Source organism: Pinus tabuliformis, chromosome J (genome assembly GCF_031772625.1).
Source record: "Pinus tabuliformis cultivar Carrire ecotype Pingquan chromosome J, CPIR1, whole genome shotgun sequence".
Taxonomy (NCBI): Eukaryota; Viridiplantae; Streptophyta; class Pinopsida; order Pinales; family Pinaceae; genus Pinus; species Pinus tabuliformis.
This window is the reverse complement of record NC_142295.1, coordinates 829892504-829912822: the sequence shown is the minus strand read 5'-3', so window position 1 is coordinate 829912822 and position 20319 is coordinate 829892504.

Here is a 20319-nt window from a genome sequence, read left to right as displayed (position 1 = left end):
TGTACCGTTTTCATGCATATTTGTCCCGTAAATACTGCATCATTAAGAACTAGAATAAATTTTGTTGTTGTGTTCGAGAGACACATCAGCACGAGCCTCTGACTATGAGGCTTCACTAGAAAATGCCAATAACTTTCAAGGTTCACTTGTGATAAACTCTGAATGTCTTGAACCTTCTTTTTAGATGTTTCTTGCCAACATTTCTTTAAATCTTTGCCATCCAACAAGGTGTCCTTTGGGAATTCCTGAATTACATTGGCTTGCAATAAGGTATGTGTAATGTATTTGATGAAATTTGAGGAATGATTTAAGGCTCTGATGATAGCCATTTCTTCCTATTTCATTTTGATGTCCTAGTCACTAAAAATGATATCCTTCTGCGATTCTTCAATTTGATGAAGATCAGATGATCTTCCCTAGGAATTGTCTTGCCAATCTATATACTCAGAAATTTTCTCGTCAATATCTTCATAAAACTTCCTCGAATCGAACAATTGATTTACTAAAGAATTTTTGGTCTTTGAAAAGTCATGAATTAAATCAAATTTGTGATAGAAGATAGACTGTTGCTTTATTAGGAGTATGTCTAGTTCTGATGCCTCCTTGTGGAATACATTTATCTCTGGATTTTCCTTCAATTGGTTTATCCTTTGTTGCAATTGCAATATACGTTCATCCTTATCCTTCACTTCAAATTCAAATTGCAGCCTTAAATCATTAAAACTTTTTCGTAACTCGATAAGATTTGCTTGCCATTGTTGCTCAATCGCTTGCTTTTCAATTTGGAAAGTTTGTTCAAGCTGAACAATGCTTTGACCTTTTTCTTTCATTAGCAGTTGTATTTCTGAAGATTTATCAATGGTAGCACTAGCGTAAGCTCCTGCGAACTGAGATAGTCTATTAAGTTCCTCGCCACGGGCTGTTTGAACTCATTTCCAAAGAACTTGAAAAGGAATTTCATTTGTAACTAGCACTTGCAATTTCTCTAACTTTTTTTTCTTCTTTGACCGATTCATTACTACTTTATGATTTGGATTGTAAAATATGTCCAAAAGCGATACTTCTTCAATATTTAGGACTATCGTGGTAGTAGGGATTGCATAAATTATTTCCATATCATCGACAATAGTTGATTGATTGAAAATCCCAGCATTAATGTTATTCTCAGGAGTTTTTGGAATAGTATTCCCTTGGGAAGCCTCAATAGTAAACGAGGTTGTCCCTATAGTTTCTGGAACCTGTTCTATCGCTCTACTGACTATAACCTACTATGTTTGTATATCAGCCAAGATACTTGTAACCCGAGTTTCTTCTATTGTCAAAACAAGGTTGAATTCCTCCCATACTTCATCCAATTTGTTCTCCTCTTTAATTTCTCTTGCTTTCTCAACAACTATAGTAGTTGTTTCAGAGACTTAGGAAATAATTAGAGCTTTTGAAGAGGAAGTTGATTCATCTGAATCTTCTGAGTTCTGTGGAAATTGTTTTAACACAGATTATCGAAAATGGGTTATTCTTTGCTGATGATACTGATTGAATCGAATGAATTCGTCAAGACTTAGATGGTTTGCTACCAATTTTTCTACCGTATAATACTATAGAACCATTTCAAACAAATCATCAAACTTGTCAAGCTTGCTTGAAAACGGTTTGAGCTTAGCCTGTGTTGTAACATATTTCACTATGCCATTAGGGTCATATGGCCTGTTTAGTATGGTTGGAAAAATAAAGGTTTTTAATTGTTCAATTTCAACTAAGGAATGCTTAAAATTATCTAAGGCATAGGTACCATAGGGGATAGGAAAACATGGCCAGGAAGATTTCTTGGCCTCTTTAAGTACTTTAGTTAAGCCCTTACCAACTGTTTGATAAGTGACTTCCTTGGCCAACAATTTATCTCGGACAAAAGGGGGCAAAACATGAGGGTGGGCAAGGCTACCAAAAACCCGAATGTAGGTAAATGATTCTTTCTCAAACCACTTTCCTATAAGCTTTAAGTCTTTATTGGCTTCGGCAGTAAGTCTAGGGGATTTTCTCCCAAATACCTCTTGGTGGATAGGGAGCATGACCTCATGACAGATTTTGTAGAAGTGACCATGGTATTTTTTTTCCCAAAGGATATCGAGATAAATAGATATAGGACTAGGATATTGGTCTTTCCATTTCCATCCAAGAGATGGAAAATCATAAGAAAATCAAATTGCGTCCATGACATAGGCACTCATAAAAAAAGGAGGAGTAGTTATTTCAAGAACATTGCACTTTTGTCTGTAGTTAGAGATTTGCATGGTTAAATTGTTGCATAAAATAGTCACCCAATCCATGATATAGCCATCAGTAGAGGCTTCTATCAATGACACCCATTGTTCATAGAACTTCCGCATATTTGGATAACCATAGAGGAGACATAACATAGAACAATATGAGGGAAAGGGCCAACAATAGAGGCTAATGAATACATACCCCTATCCTCTCACTTGTGTTTGTTTGGGTCCCTTCTCCATCCTCTGATCAACTCCGTAGGGTTCAGATTCTCTTGCATGAATTTTTTCGGACGAATTGCGTGTCATATTTCTTCTCAGGTTGAGGTAGATGATACATTTTCCTTAAATCCTCAGATTTAAAGGACCTAATAACTAACTTTTTCAGAATTATAAACATTTTTTTTGTAATGTCCAGATGGTAAACAACCCATCTCACCATATTTGTGTATATTAGAATTTTGGGGCGGGGAGCAATTCTGTGGAGAAATGAATTCGCCACATAATTCCATGTGACCCTATTACTTGGAGGAGAATCATCAATAGTAGCAACCTGTTTCACAATTATTCTTAGATTTTCATCCTCAAATAGTTTGTATATTGTTTCCTAGGAGATAGAACTTGCATCTGGAGTGCATGTAGTATTTGTAAACAACGGAGACATCTCAGACACTTCTTTTGGGGGGGAAACTGGTTCTTTCTATATTACGGACTTCCTCCTCGCCTTGATTATTCTTGACATGCCCTTTGACGACTCTTTATTAGAATTTACCTGTAAAGAAAAAAACCAAGAAAGCAGCAAGAGCTTCGAAAGATGCAAATAGTCATATCGATTCAATGCGAGCTTTATGGAAAATCCTTTAACATTAACTCAAAATTAGAACTACGCAGAGTAGTCATTTAATTTCCAAACGTTTCTTCACGTGACACTGACACTTGTCATTATATTGGAAAATCATTTATCGACGTTTGGTATCGAGTGATATTATCATAAATGAGTGATCTGTGATTTTCCGAAAAACATAAAGGTGTGGGATATGTATTAGCGAAATACTGGAGGTTTAATAGAATGCGATATCAACATCCATCAATTGAAGGAATGCCATATCGGCTCTTGACGGATTGCGATATTGGTTTCAACATTTCGGCATTTCACATATTTGATTTTCACTATTTCGCTTATTGTTATTTTGGCTTTTCGGCTTTTCGCAAATCGGATTTTCTCATTTCGCATTTATTTGAAACCGCCGACACTTACGCATAGGTTTTAGTAAGACCAATATTTTTATGGTATTTTCATTCATTTGTTATGATTTTGGGATTCGTAAGACCTTTAATTTATCTCCTAAAACTTGTAAAAGGATTCCTAAAAGGTTTTATGCCCTTTTTCATAAACTTTCTTGTTTTATTCAAAAATCAAGCAGTAAATATAAAAGTTCTCTTATTTTATTTAAACAAGGAAGGATTCTATCCTAAAAAATTTAAAGGGTCCCCATTATTCTTTCTCCTTAGTATAAAGATAATATCACATATTTCATTAAATTTGGAATTAAATGGTGGATCTAGAATTTCAAAATAACCAAAAAGCTCAATTCTAGTCATTTTCCTTGTAATAAAATATTTCCAAATTTAATGAAATATGTGTTTAATGGGGGGTTGTTAAGTACCACAACAAGTCCCCTAAAGTTTCTACTAAATGGGGTGATGGAATTTTTCCTCCACCTTCTGTCAAGTGTACCTTTAGCCTTGCCTATAAATTATCCTTTCAACCCACTCTACTAAAGGTCATCCTACTCTTTTCTTGTATTTCTAGATCTCTTCTCCAAAATTGTTTCCTATGTTAACTCTGCCTGAGCATCTAGTGCCAAATCCCATATAGAAGGTAGGACTTTTCCATCTTCCTAATCTAACATGCAAGGCTATTAGAGTTTCCAATTATCGACATTCACAACTGAGTAAATGCACATGTATGGGGTTAGATGAGTCTATAGGCGTTAACTTCCACCTTTTCCATTATCTCAAAGGAATCATACTATAAAGTCTTGCTTTTCTTACCAGGACCTTGCAAGCTCTCCTTGTTCAACCATAACCATCCTTTTCCATCCACCTTCAATGAATTTATTTTACGCTAATCATGTTTGGCCTTATATTTTTCTTGTGATTTGGACAATCACATGTACTTGTATATGGATATTCCTGATCTTATCAACAAATACACCTTGATTCCTTATACTTCCTCTCTTTTTCTTAATACCATATGTAATATCAAAAGGTGAAAGTGGGAAATATCCAAAAAATGTTTCAAATGGGGACTTACCAGTAGAAGTGTGGACTACTTTGTTATAATAATGTTGTAAATATACCATATTTTCATCTCAAGTCTTAGAATTCTTCTAATTATAACTTGCCAAACGCTATAACAATGTCCCATTGACTACTTTCATATGCCCATATGTAAGTGGTTGTAATGTTCTAGACATCTTCAAAGTCATGTCCATATTATTCCATAATATAGTACAAAATTCACTAAGAAATATCATGCCTATATTTATTCTTCCCAAAGTGCACCCATAATTTTCCAAAGAACAAGTTTGCTTCTTCTTTCCCACTGATGGTCTTTTCATAGGGAATCATAGCACACATCCCGCTAAACCTATCAACTACCATGAATTGGTAGTCATGTCCCTTCCAGGTTGTTTGTAAACCTCCCAAAAATTTCCATTAAAATGCTTTCCAAAGGACAATTGGTTAAATGCAAGGGATGATATAGATCCTATTTCCTATTACTAGGCTTGCTAATACAACAAAGCATGCATCCTATTATGAGCCTAGCTACTTTGTTTTTCATATTGGGTCAATACACCTACCTCTACAAGTTGGCCACTATCTTCCCTACACCAAAGTTCCCTGCAACCTTGGAGGTGTAAGCAATCTCTCACCTTTAAGAACACATAACTTATATAGCCTATAGAGTAACCCATATTAGAGATGGTGGTTAATGATGTTGTCATCATTGTGCACATGAATTTAACTTTGTAACTATTGAAACACCTCCATGAAGTATTCATCCTATGAATATGCCTCTCTATATGCATCATGGGTGAATGAATCCATGTGGATCAGAGTTCCCAAAGCTGTGATTTTTTATGTGAGTGGCCTTGAAAGCATGTCAACCAAGTTGTTTGTGCTTCCCTTCTTATACTTGATCACTAAATGAAAATATTATAGAAACCATATCCACTTGTAATTTTTCGTATATTTTAGTGTACTTTGGGCTTGTAAGTATTGTGGGAGCTAATGATTTCTGTGGATTATTGTCTCCTTTCCCATTAGATAGTGTTTCCTCTTCTTCGCAGTTTTCAGTAGCGCATAAATCTCCTTGTCATAGGTACGGTAGTTAAGAACTGCCCCATGAAATAAATCTAAATTGCAGTATACAAGCCTTCATCCCTGCATCAAGACTACTCCCATAACATACCCACTCATATTTGTATCTACTTTAAATGGCTGCTACAAGTTTCGTAAAGCCAGAAATGGTGCTTGAATGATATTTTTCTTCAGCTCCTCAAATCCCCTCTGTCGACAATTTCCCCACTAGAAATTTTTTCCACTTGTTGTTATGGCATGAAGAAGTGCTACTACTATTGAAAATGAGGTTATGAATGTCCTCAAGTACTATGTTTCCCCAAAAAAATCCTAACTTTAGAAATATTAGTAGGAATTGGCTATTTCATGATGGCCTCCATGTTGTTAAGATCTATCTTCAACTCTCCTCCACCTATCTAATGCCCCAGATATGCTAAATACTATTGTACAAACTCACACTTCTTGAGATTTTCTAGTAGTTGGTGCTCCTTTAATGTCTGCAACACCTACGTCAAATGTGTGACGTGCTTCTTCTAGGTGGTTCTATATATTAGTATATCACCCAAATAGATAATAAAATGTGAATCTATAAAAGGGTGTAGTATATCATTCATTAATTTCATAAACATAGTTGGTGCATTCCATAGTAAAAATGGCATGACTAACCACTGATACAAATCCTGATCTTGCCTGGTTTTGAAGGTACTTTTCCATGTATCTTTTTCTATGACTCAAACCCGGTGATATCCAAAATCATAAGTCTAGCTTGGTGAAGTATTTCACTTTCTGAAATTAATCCAACAAATCATCAATACTAGGCAAGGGATACTTGTTATTGAGTGTGATTTTGTTCAACACCATGTAATTAATACACATCTACCAAGTCCCATCCTTTTTTGTCACTATGTTGATGGTTGACCCATATGATCATTTACTTGGTCGAATGATATCTAGTTCTAGTAGTTATCATAATTGTTTCTTCCCCTCACTTGCTTCTATAATAAACTTCCTATACAACCCATAGTTTGGAAATTGGGAGTATGACAATAGTTGCAACTCATGCTCCACTTCCCTCTTGGTTGGGTTCCTGGAACACATCCCTATATTCATATAAAAACTCTTCGATTTGACATTTATGTTTCTTAGTACACCCCTCCGGGGATGCATTTTCTCTTACTGACTCTTTTACAGACTAATTTTATCTTACAAATAATCAAATATACTTCTTGTTAGAACTAATCAGTTTCTTTGCTTGGTTGGCACACACCAACAAATTTTTTGACTTTCCTATGTGTGTGTTGATGGTGAATGATTTTCCATCCTTAATGAGATTGTATTGGTTGGATCTCCACATCAAGATTACATCCCACATGTACATTTAGGGACTTCCAAAAATCAATACACATATATCAAGGGGAACTATATTTGGTTCTAATTCATTAATAAAATAAACATTGATAACAAATCTAATTTTACATTTTTTGTTACCTTCAACTCTCAATTCCTACTTACCCATCCGATGGATATGGGATTGGATGATTATGAAGTACCGATCCCAATTTATTGACCAACTCTATTGCAATGAGATTCACTTGTGATCTCGAGTTGAAAAAAAATTGATATTTTTCTCCTTAAATTGTATCTTTATGTGGAAGGGTTGGTAATTTCTCTCTTGTTGTTGATGAAGGCTACTCAAATTCACCTCCTTGTACACTAAAGTACATATAATCTTCTTGTTCACATCTGGGTTTCTTTCAACCCGGTTGATTGAGTAAATGTCCATGATATTATTATTTTTACTATCTTTATTCTTTTTCTTCACGTTAAGCTTCAGATGAAACTTCCAACACTTCTCCTATATATGCTCGTCAATGTTACAATGGTTGCAGTATTTTCTAGGATCCTTACACTAGTGTGCAATGGCTACCATCTTTTTGTATTTTTCCCCTTCCCACTTCTTCTTCGACTACTTAGAAGCATCCTGATGCCCCTTCTGCTTCGATCCATTTGAGTTCCCTTTATTTGGCCTATTCTCCAGGTATTATGCCTGTACACAAGCCTCATCTATTGACCGAGGCTTAAAAAACATCAATTTCTTTCATAGATGGTTGTGTAGATCCAAAAATAATTGAGGCGTACATCTAGGTTCTTTGGGTAGATACCCAACATTATGGGCATTTTCTTGAACTCTGTAGTGTACTCCTATACACTCTACCTTATTCGGACTTATGCAAGAACGTAAAAATATATATATATATATATATATATATATATATATATATATATAGATAAACATACACACGAAGATGCAACAAAAATAAATCTTAATTTCATTAATATCAAAGAACTGAAAGATGATTACAAGTAGAATGGAAATAAACCAGCATGGTCAACAATAGCTTATCTATGAGAAGAGATGTGGTGGCTAGATACCTCTGAACTATGCTACAATGTGGTTCGGTGGGCTTTCTATCATTGAGAAACAATGGGAAACCCTGAACATCCAAAAACCTAACCCTAAGAGATGAAATGCCAAAAGCATGTAGGCCCCGTTGGAATTAGCTGGAATGTCAACTTCTTGGGGTCGTAACTTTAGCATACGATCTTCGTTTGACTATTATAATACCTCATTTCGAAGATCTCTAAGAGGAGGAAAAAAAAAAGATATATTGCAGAAAGACAAAGTAAATAATTTGCTAGAAAGGATCAATATTTGGAAGAATATGGTCACAAAGATCAAGAAAAAGTTTTTGCCTATTGATACCAACAAATTTTTTATAAACAAGTCTATTTATTTGTGAGTACACCGAGGCGTTTTTCAAGCTATCACTTTGATAAGGTATAAAGGAACCAAAATTTTAAACAATTATAAGCTATGTGAATAGACTAAAATACTTTATTCATGAAGAAATGAGTACGCATTATTTCTAGACTATTGAAGCCTATCACATTTCCCTAAAGGTAGAGGAAAAATTGAAAAGGAAAACAAAACAGAAAAGCAAAGGAAGAGGTTTTAGAGGCAGAGTTAAGGCATGAACTGCTAGAGGCAGTGAAAAGGAAGAAGAATCCACCAGTTTTCAAGGTGGTAGAGGTGGAAACATTATTTGAAGATGTAGATGAAGTCTCATAAGAGGAAAAGGAAAGTATGTAATTACCTGTTATCGTTGTGGAGATGAAGGACATAAGAAATCTAAGTGCTTGGAAGGAAAAAATTCAGGGAGAAGAGGTGAAGACAAAACACAAGTTACACAAGCTAATGAAGCTTCTACTGCTGGAGAAAATGTGACTATACTTCAATAGGAATAGGGAGAAATTTTTATATCTCACAGGGTACTGCTCAAACATAAGAAGAAGATAGTGGAATAACTAGAACAAAGACAAAAGGTTTTCAAAACTAAATGTAAGTTCTAAGGAGAGTGTTGCGACTTGGTAATAGATGTGGGGAGTATAGATAATTTAGTATCCATTGAAGTCATGGAAAAGTTGAAACTCAAGAATTTAGTCCATCCAATCCCTTACAATGTCTCATGGTTACAAAAGGGACAACATGTGGCTATGACTGGGAAATCCTTAGTGAATTCTCAAATCGACAATCTTCAGGAGCAAGTATTGTGCAATGTGGTTGATATGGATGCATGCCACATACTTCTAGGAAGAAAATGGTTGTTTGATAAAAAAAGTTCACCGTGATGGGCAGGAGAATACATATGAGTTCAAGAAGGATGGACACTTGTACAAACTCACCCCATTGCTGAAAAATACAGTGGTAACAATAGGAAGTTGTGGAAGTACCAACACGTGTAACACCAAGATCATGTTTTGTTCAACCAAGGAGTTTATACATGAGGAATGAGAAGAAAAATTAGGTTTAGCAATGATTCCAAAATTTGTTCCAGAGGAAGTGAAATTAGAAACTACTATGACATAAATTAATTTTTTGTTAGAATAATTCAAAGAGATTTTTTTTTTTATGAATTGCCAAAAGGACTACCTCCAATGATAATTATTTCTCATCAAATTGACTTGATTCGTGGATTGATCTTAACAAACAAATCACCTTATAGGATGACTCCAATAGAGAATGCAGAGCTAAATAAGTAGGTACAAGAGCTGCTTGATAGAGGATTGATAATAGAAAGTTTGAGTCTATGTGTTCTACCAATAGTATTGACTCCAAATAAGACAGGTGAGTGGAGAGTGTGCATGAATTCTCGACCCATTAATATGATAACCATCAAATACCAATTTCCCTTTCAAAGGATGGAGGATATTATGGATTTATTGAGAGGGGCTACATATTTCACAAAGATAGACTTGAAGAGTGGTTACAGTCAAATCTGGATAAGGGAAGGTGATGAGTGGAAGACTGCTTTCAAGATGAAGTATGGATTGTTTGAATGGTTTGTTATGCCATTTGGGCTGATTAATGCCACTAAAACATTCATGAGGCTCACAAATGAGGTCTTGAAACCATTATTGGGAAAGCAATTTGTAGTGTACTTGGAAGAGATTTTAATTTTAATAAAAAACAAAGAGGAGCACTTGGAACACATAAGGAAAGTGTTGCAACGATTGAAGGAAGAGAAGTTGTTGATCAACTTGAAGAAATGTACATTCATGTAGGATGAGTTAGTGTAGATGGGATTTGTGATTTCCAAAGAAGGCTTGAAGATGGTTTCTGAAAAGGTGAGAGCTATTTTAGAATGGCCAACACCTCAGTCTATTTTTGAGGTGAGGATTTTTCGTGGTCTGGCAAGCTTCTACCATAAATTCATTATAAATTTTTGCTTGAATTCTGCACCTCTTACTGAGTGCATGAAAAAGGGGGACTTTAAATGCATAGTAGTAGTAGGGAAATAATATATAGGTATGAAAAGGAAGGTGAAAGAGAAACCTATTTTGGTGCTTCCAAACTTTGAAAAAGTATTCCAAGACCGTGATGCAAGTGGGAAAACAATTGGAGAAGTTTTGGGTCAAGAAGAAAAACCAATAGCATTCTTTAGTGAAGTTGAATGATGCTAAGAAGAATTATTTCGTATATGATCAGGAATTTTATGCTATTATGTAGGCTTTGAACAAATGGAGACTCTATTTGTTGCCCAAGTAATTTTTCTTGCTTACTGATTACAAGCCTCATTACAATATATCAATGGTCAAGGTAAGCTGAATTAAGGAATTCTAAATGGGTTGAATTATTCAAAATTTATACATTTTTTTGAATCGTAGGTCTAGAAAGTCAAACAAAGTTGTAGATGCCTCGAGAAGGAGAGTGTTGTTACTCAACACTTTGTTAGTAGAAGTGGTATGTTTGGAAATCATGAAGGAATTGCTTGGAAAAGATGTTAATTTTGGAGAAGCTTGGAAAAGTTGTAAAACACCTTGGAGTGTGGACACAACCATGTCCTTGGATTACCATATCCAAGAAGGGTTTTTATTTAAAAATTAGCAATTGTGCATTACTCTAGGGTCAATGACGATGACTTTTCTTAAGGAGCTACATGGTGGATGCAAGGTGGACATTTTGGAATGGATAACATTGTAGCATTGGTAAAGGAGAGATAATGTTGGCCTAACATCAACAAGGATGTTAGAAATTTTTTCGAGTGTTGTAGATTTTTCCAACTAGCAAAGGGCAGAAGTAAAAGTATAGGGTTATATACTCCATTGTCGGTACTAGAAACGTCTTGGGAAGATGTTAGCATGGAATTTGTCTTGGGACTACCAATGATGCAAAGGAAGCATGACTCAATGATGGTTGTTGTAGATAGGTTTTCGAAGATGGAACATTTTATAACATGCAAGAGGACAAGTGATGCTACTGAAGTAACTATTTTATTTTTCAAAGAAGTAGTGAGACTTTATGGGTTACCAAGGACCATTACTTCAGATAGAGATACAATATTTCTAGGTCACTTTTGGAGGATGTTGTGGAAGAAAATGGGATCTACGTTGTTATATAGTTTAGCTTATCATCTACAGACATATGGACAGATTGAAGTAGTGAACAAGAGCCTTGGGAATTTCCTGAGAAGTTTGAGTGGTGAAAATTCCAACCAGTGGGATATGTTTTTTACATAGACATAGTTGTCATACAATGAATATGTGAACATATCCAATAGTAAGAGTCCATTTCATATTGTTTATGGGTGGTCATAGAAAGGTATTTTGGACCTGGTACAATTTTCAGATTTTGAGGAAAGGAAGAGTGATGATTCAAGTGATTTTGTAGACAGCTTGCAACTGATACACGAAGAGGTGAAGAGAAGATTGTAGCAAAGTAATGATAGGTACAAGGAGAACGAAGATTTGGAAAGAAGAGAAAAGGTTTTTGATAATCAAGAATTGGTAATGAATCATTTGCATAAAGAGAGATTTTCCAAGGACACCTATATCAAGTTAACATATAAAAAAATAGGCCCATGTAGAATTCTTCGAAAATTTTCTGAAAATGGCTAAAACTTAGAGCTACGAAGAGACTTGGATATCTCTCTAATATTAAATATAGCTGATATATATGAGTTCCATGAAGGAGAAACTAGTGGAGAGATAGGTACACCCGTTGAGTGGAAGGAACAATTACTAATTAAACCTATTGAATAAGTGGAAGAAATTTGAGCACACAAGTTTGAAAGAAGACTAGTTATAGGGAGTATCTAGAGTATTTGGTCAAATGGAAGAATAGGGGATCTGACGATGCATCATGATTGACTGAGAAAAATATAACATCCCTACAATGGACTTCAATCTATGAAGGAAATTCCACATGAACTGGTAGCTCATATTTTCTTAACATGGGTGTCTAATGTAGGATCTTCCTTGGCCTTGAGCAATCCTCTTCAACTAAAAATGAGTTTCCATTGAGTTTCTAAAATGCGTTGTTACCCCCATGTGTTTTAATGTGTTGATACACCTAACTTATTCGTTTTTTATACACCCAATTGGTAATTTTTTCTACTCCTATAGCTACATTTCATCAAAGTGAAAACTTCTATTGAGTTTCCGACACTCCTTGGATCTCTTGTTGATACTTCTACTATATGGAGTGATGAAAAATCCAAAATTGATACTTTCTTAGCTACACCGTTACAATACAACCACTACTAGACATGATGCAAGAATGAGAAGAATGTTGCAAATTTGGTTTGTCTGCATATTGAGAGGAAACAAATCGACTCATTTATGGAAGGCGAAGAGGTTGGTGACATATGAAGTGACTTATTTCAGTTGGAATGTAAATACATTAGCAACATGAGGATAAATTGGAGGAACAAAAAAGAAAAGGGGCATTTTTCTTTTTGCTATTATTTTCTACAAGCTTGTTTTAGGATCTTGGACTTGTCACTCTTGGACTATTGGCATTGGTTTGGCTACTACACGATTCTCAGAGAGCACGACTAGATATAGTACACGTTAAAGAGGGTGTTTGGTTGTTGTGCATGGTATTTCTATGTAACAACATGGGAATTGAAAGTACTCTCTGTACTCCACTCTTAGATTTTGATTCTTATCTTTAACAAGACATTTTGAATGAATAAAAGGATATTTGAATCTCTTTCTATGTTCTCATGAACATATTTGAATTACACTTTATTTGCGCTTTGTGTTTTAGTCCTTACATTGATTAATAATGAACTTCCAATGGCCTCAGTTGTGCACACTGTAATAGTGATTCAGATTTCGTAGGTGTTGTGAAAGCTACAAAACCTAGGTCGTCTCAAGGGATCAATCGTGTGGATGTTGGAAATGATGTTTTCACTCTATGAATGTTTACATTGTCTTTCTGACCCCAGGCTTCTAAATTCAAAAACATATGACTCTAATTTAGTAGTTCAATTTTCTCTATCATTTGATGTATTGTTTATTTTCAGTATGGTGCTAGAATTTAGATAAAATGGTGGGTGATTGAATGATTATGAGGTTTCTTTAGATGTTTTCCTTCATCTTTGTGATTTTGATTTCTTCAACCCTCAACAAGTTTGGGGTTTCCTTTAAGGGTTGATTTTGTTCTTAAGATTTCAATTTCTCGTCTTTGGTATTATAGGGTTGCTAGCATCGAGAGAGAAAGGTTGGCTAGAAGTGCTTTTTGGATATTTATGGCTATATCTCCTAACATAATTCATGCTTGCTATCTTGATCCAATTGAAGGCAAGCCCATTTTTAAAGTGCAAGATAGTTAAAACAATTTGGTTGAAATTTATGCCACCTTTTTATTGAAAAAAGTTACTCTTACCATTCTACTAACGTTTTACCATTATGCATTTCCTTGTTTCTTCAAATGTTAATTTATTCTATGGAATTGAGTTTAATATTAATGTATATATTTTTGTGAACACGTTTTACCGTTATGCATTTCCTTGTTTCTTCAAATGTTAATTTCTTCTCTGGAAATTGAGTTTAATATTAATGTATATATTTTTGTGAACGTAAAATTGATACTCATGATGTTGGTGTTGTGTTTTCTTGGGGTTTTCCATTTTTTATCTTTACTATGTTATTATATCGTTTTTTGGGCAACAAGACAAAAATAGTAAGTGAACACTTACTGTCTATGTTGATTAACAAATTTGGATAGTTTATTGTTCATGTAGTTGAATTGAATTATTTATATTTTTTATATTATAAAGATAACATAAATTTTGAAATATTCTTAACTTCAAGAGGAAAAAATAAAATGATTTAAATTGTAAACTTGATGTTATTATTCATGTGTGATTTCACCCAGTGTATATTATTCATTTTCCTATTCTAGTTTTATTTTAAAATCTTTATAATAATTTTATTATAAAGTGTATTATTAATTTTATATGTATTTTAAAATATAGCATCATTTTAAAATGTATCTTCATTTTTATATATTAAAGGCTATTAATTAAATTGTAAATTTTTAAAAACTATTTTCAAAGTTTATTAATGTTTTGGTAAATTAAAATATTAAACTTATATTTTTAGAAATTGTTTTTTGGGGGATTTTTAAAATTTGAATTTTTAATTATTGATTGGTTGATGACTAATTTTATGTGATTTAAAATCAACTATTCAGAATTAAAAATTGTTTAAAAAAAAATCTAATGAGCATGTGTCCCAATAAATTAAGTATCCATTTTTTTTAAATATACGGATTTTTCCATAATTAATATTTTTTTTAACAATAAATATTTATTAACATATAATCTAATAGCAGAAGTATCCCCAGACACAAATTTTGTTAATAAGGAAAATAAAAATACATAAAATCTGTAATAGTTTACACACAATCACTCGATAATCTTGTAAGAGAAGAGAAACTAGCTTTAAATATGTAGTGTCCTAAACTAAATTTTTTATAGATCACTTATTTCATATACAAGTGTCCATTTACATTTAATGCTCTTATAACAACAATCCTAACTACTTTCCTAAATTAGTTACTAACAAATGACACTTTTCTAGATGTCATATCTTTTACAACAATTTGCTATTATAAAATGTCTCCAATATATAATTAAATATGCTAGATAAGTGAATATTATATTATAAATAGTTAAACTATAGTTTATGTATTTTTGGATCATCTAACATTCCAAAATTACATTACAACAGATACCAAGTTCATCCCTTAACTTAGTAAATTTGATCCTGCAAAGTGGTTTTGTGAAAATATCTTAGATCTGATCTTCTGAAGGGAAATATATCGTCTTGATGACATCCTTTGCAATGGGTGTTTTGATGTAATGATACTTTGTGTCCACGTGTTTTATTTTAGAATGGAAAACTAGATTTTTGGCAAGCTTTATGGTTGACTAGTTGTTGATGAATAAAGATGTGGCTTATGCTTGAGGAATGCCTAAATCCTACAAAAATTTCTGTAATCAAACAATTTCACATGATTCTTCCCATGCTGATATATATACTGCTTCTGCTATAGAAATGGCCACTATCTAGCTTTCTTCTTGTAACTCCAAGAAACTACAATTAACCCCATGTTCATCAAATAACCTAAGGTTGATGCCTGATCATCAATACTTGCAAAGAAATCTGAATCTGAATATCCACCAAGTACAAAGTTCTTAGTCTTTTTGTAAATAAGACTAAAATATTTCGTCCCTTGGATATATCTAAGGACTCTTTTTGCTGCATTCCAATGGTTATCCCTTGGTTCATGAATAAAGCGCAATAGAATAATGGTTGCATAAGATAAGTTTGGATGAATGGTTGTAAAACTTATCAAGCTACCAATCAACTGTATATAAGCAGTACTGTTCACCAATTCCCCCCTTCAAATTTTGAAAGTTTCATGTTTTGTTCCACTGGGGTGAGAACATGCTTGTAATATTGCATTCCAAATATTTGAAGAAGTCTAGGTGCATACTTGCTTGTAAAAATGAAAATATGGTTTGGATGTTGGAATTCTTCAACTCCAAGATAGTAGTGAAGTAATCCCAAATTAGTCATCTTAAAACCAACCTACAACTCCTTCTTTACCTGCAAAATATGATCATTTTTGTTCTTAGTAATGATGAAGTCATCCACATACATCACAAGAATCATCAGATATTTACCATGTTGGCATACATATAACGTATCATCATATTCGCTTCGATTAAAGAAAACCTTGCGAAGTTACTCATCCATTTTTGCATACCAAGCCCGTGGAGCTTGTTTCAATCTATATAAAGCCTTGCTTAGTTTGCATACTTTGTGTTCTTACCATTCAATCTCAAAAACTGAAGGTTTGTCATATATACTTCTTCTTTCAAGTCTCCATTGAGGAAGGCACTTTTAGCATCCATCTGATGAAATTTGAATCCTTTTTGAGTTACTAATGCAAGTGCTAATCTGATGGTGTTCCATTTTTCTATAGGTGCAAATGTTTCCTCATAGTCGATTCCTCCCTGTTATGAAAACCCTTAGCAACAAGCCTTTCTATGTATTTGTCAATGTCTCCATTTAGTTTGTACTTAATTTTTCAAACCCATTTGCAACCAATGGGTTTCACATTGTTGGGAGAGTCAACAAGTTTCCAAGTGTTTCTTTCCATCACTTCCTTGTATTCTTCAACAATTCCCTTTTTCCATTCTATATGTTTTACTCCCTCTTTGTATGTGGAGGGCTCAGTAAAATCATTCGTTATTGAGGAAAATTTTTCTTCATTTCTTTGTGAACTTCATGTTCCTTTTTTGTTTTTTTCATGTGGTCTGGCATCATTTAAAAGTTGAACGACCCATTTAGGCAATTGATGTGCACTTGTTTGTGGATTTGAATAATCATCATCATTATAAAGTGGATTGATATAAATAGATGTTCTTCGATCATCTAAAGATTCAGAAGGTGGAGAGTATTGGAAGATGAGGTACTGCTAGGAGATTCAGATGAATATCTAGAGGATTCAGATGGTGTAGATGAAGTAGATGAGATGGATGAACCATTTTCTTATGAAGGAAATTCAATTTCATACCAATGTTATGTACTTGGTTGATTTTTCATTTTTCTTTTCTTTTTATCTCCCTTATTTTTGTAGAATACTTTCCATCTATGTGGAATTCTTGCTCTCTGTTTCATCAAATATAACATTCCTAATGACTGTAAACTTTCCATTGGACATAACACAATATCCCTTCTTTTCATCAGAATACCCAATGCATGTACACTTCAAACTTTGTGAATCAAGCTTAGTTCAATTTTATTTAGGAAGTAAGGCATAACACACTAACCCAAAAAATATACGATGTTTGACTCAAGGTTTGAAACCAAACCATGCTTCATATGGTGTATTTCCATCCAAAGAAGCAGTAAGAGACTTTTTCCTTAAGTAAATCGTTGTAGGTATTGTTTCTGCCCAATATAAAGGATTTAAATTTTTGAAACTTAGCATGGATCTTTTCATCCCTAACAAGGTGTGATTCGTTCTCTCCACTACTCTATTTTGCTGTGGAGTGTAGACATTTGTAAGATTTATTTTGATACCATTTTCCCTGCAATAAGTTTGGAATTCATTGGAAGTGAATTCCCCTCCATTGTATGTCCTGAGAGTGTCAATCTTCTCTTTAACTTCATTCTCAACAAGTTGGTGAAAAGTTTTAAACATTATTTTTCTTCAAAAAATAAACCCAAATCATTCTACCAAAAGCACCAATGAAGAGTAAAGAGTATCTACAACCTTCGAGAGAAGTTTGTAGAGGTCCACAAATGTCACTGTGAACCAATTGCAAATGCTTGTTTGCATGCCATAAAGTTATTGGAAAAGTCTCTCGACTTTGTTTCCCGTAAATGCAAGATTCACACTTTGCATTTTCTTTCTTAAAAGTTGGAAGTCATTTAACGATTCCTTACTTTTGAAGTTGAGAGAGACTTTCAAAGTTTAAATGCCCATCTCTAACATGCCACAACCTTATTAATGAAACATTTGTACTTGCTTTTCCTCCAAAGTCAGATTTTCGTGGAATGATTGTTCCTTTCATCCTTAGAATTTTTCCATCTTCATATCGTGTCATGATTGTCTTCATATTCTGTCTGATGGAGTTGATTTTTACCAAGACATCCTCCATAACAATGTGATGTCCTTCTTGTCGAATCGTGACTAATGAAAACAAATTCTTCTTGAAAGTTGGTACATACGAAACATTTGAAATTATTTTTTCTCCAATGCCATGAAGAGAAAATTTTACTACTCATTTTCCACAAGAATTGTGTGTTGTATCATCAAAAAGAAAGATTGAATTGAGTTGGATTTATTAAAAATCCTAAAATAAGTCACGTCGAAAAGCCATATGTTGTGTTTCCGCTATATCTAAAATCAAATCATCTTCATAATCACATTTAAGATATGTGGAGACTTGTAATGCTATTTATTATGAACTTTGGATTGTAGTGAAGACATATTTTGAGGCATCTTCTTCTTGATCATTAACAAATTGTGCCATGTGTTGCTGAAACTTTGGAATTTTTTCAATAGAAGTTCGACAATCTTGAGCATAATAACCAACTTTGTTAGGTCTTCTATAAACGATTTGAATGAAATCTTTGCCTATGCCTTGACTTTGTCCTCTGCCTCTACTTTGTCCGCTGCTTTGATTTTTTCCTCTTAGTTGACTTTTTCCTCTTCCTTGATTGTTGTTTTCCCCTTGACCTTTTCCTTTACCTTGAATGTTGCCTCTGCCAGAACCCTTGCCTCTACTAAAGTTGTTCCCTCTGCCTTGACTTCTACCACGACCTTGTCCTCTATATTCTCCTTGATTTTGATTGTTGTGCCCTCTTCCTCTACCTCCAAAACTATCAGTTGAAGGTTTACTAGTGTTAGTTTATATAAATAAGACATCTTCTCCAACCTATTTCTTCTTTCCAAAAGTTTTGTCATGTTGAGCTATCATTTGACTTAATTCTTCAAATTTTAACTTCTCTAGATTTCCAGTTACTTGTAAACAATAAATGTCTATATGAATACAGAAAACCAACAATCAAAATAGTAGTCATGAAACTATCATCCACTGGTCGAAATCCAACGTCTATTATTTCTTGCTTAATGTTCGTAAGTCTGGAAATGTATTCAAGCACATATCCCCCTTCTGTCAATTTGTGTTGTAGAAATTTCAATTGAAGATCAACTTTCCTAGATTCAAGTTGTGTATTAAATAAATCTTTAAATTTTCTCAAGGCAAACCATGCATCAGAAGAATTTTCAATGTGAACATACATTTCATCATTAACTGAAGATTTGATTAATGCTAATGCTTTGGCATTTTTTATCTCCCATTTAGCTAGTAAGGTTGCATTTGTAAGTTTATTTGGTTTAACATCACCATCACATACATCTTGCCAAAGTTCACTATAAATAAAATTGATTTCTATGTGTCGTTTCCATGTCTTGTAATTCTTTGAGCATTTGAGTTTGTCAAATTCAGAAAATAAATTTACCAGCTTGGACATTGTAAAATTAAATGTATGCACCAAGATGGATCACGCACCACAAAAAGAAGATGGACAACACACCATACGCAACATCACACACACAAAAAAAATGATCTATTGGAGCTTTGCCTTGACCCTCGTATGGTCGTTTGAGGAGAAAAGTGATTGAGATTTGTACTTGGCTCCAGTCAACTTCGTTGAAAATTTACAATGGAACTTTCAAAAATTGACTTTTTACAATGCTCTTGCAATTTGACTTATTTGACTCTAGCCCCCCTCAAAGTAAAAGTTATTTTGAGTGACAATTTGTTTCTCTCAAATAAAAGATGACATACTATTACTCTAAAAGTACAAATTACATAATTACAACTTATCACTCCAAATTTACAAAAAAAAAAATTACACCTTATCATTCCAAATTTACAAAAAGTCACACCTTATAACTTCTAAAATACAAATTTCAATAATAATCACACCATATCTCTCCAATTAATTACACCTATATTATAAATCACCTTATTACTCCACTATATAAAAAATTATTCCAAAAAACACTTATTACTCAATGACTTATCACTCAAACAAAAACTTTATTTAAAAATCAGTTATCTCTCCAAAATATATTAAAGCACTTTTACATAAATCCCATGTAAAAATAGTTTAAATAATTTTATGAAATCGATTTAACCAAAGGAACTTTATAACTTATGCATATAAAAGCATATAGCAAAATACGCTACCCGTTCCAGTTTCTAAGGGCTCGACTATGGTTTGCATCGAATTCCATAATATCAACATCAGATTTAAT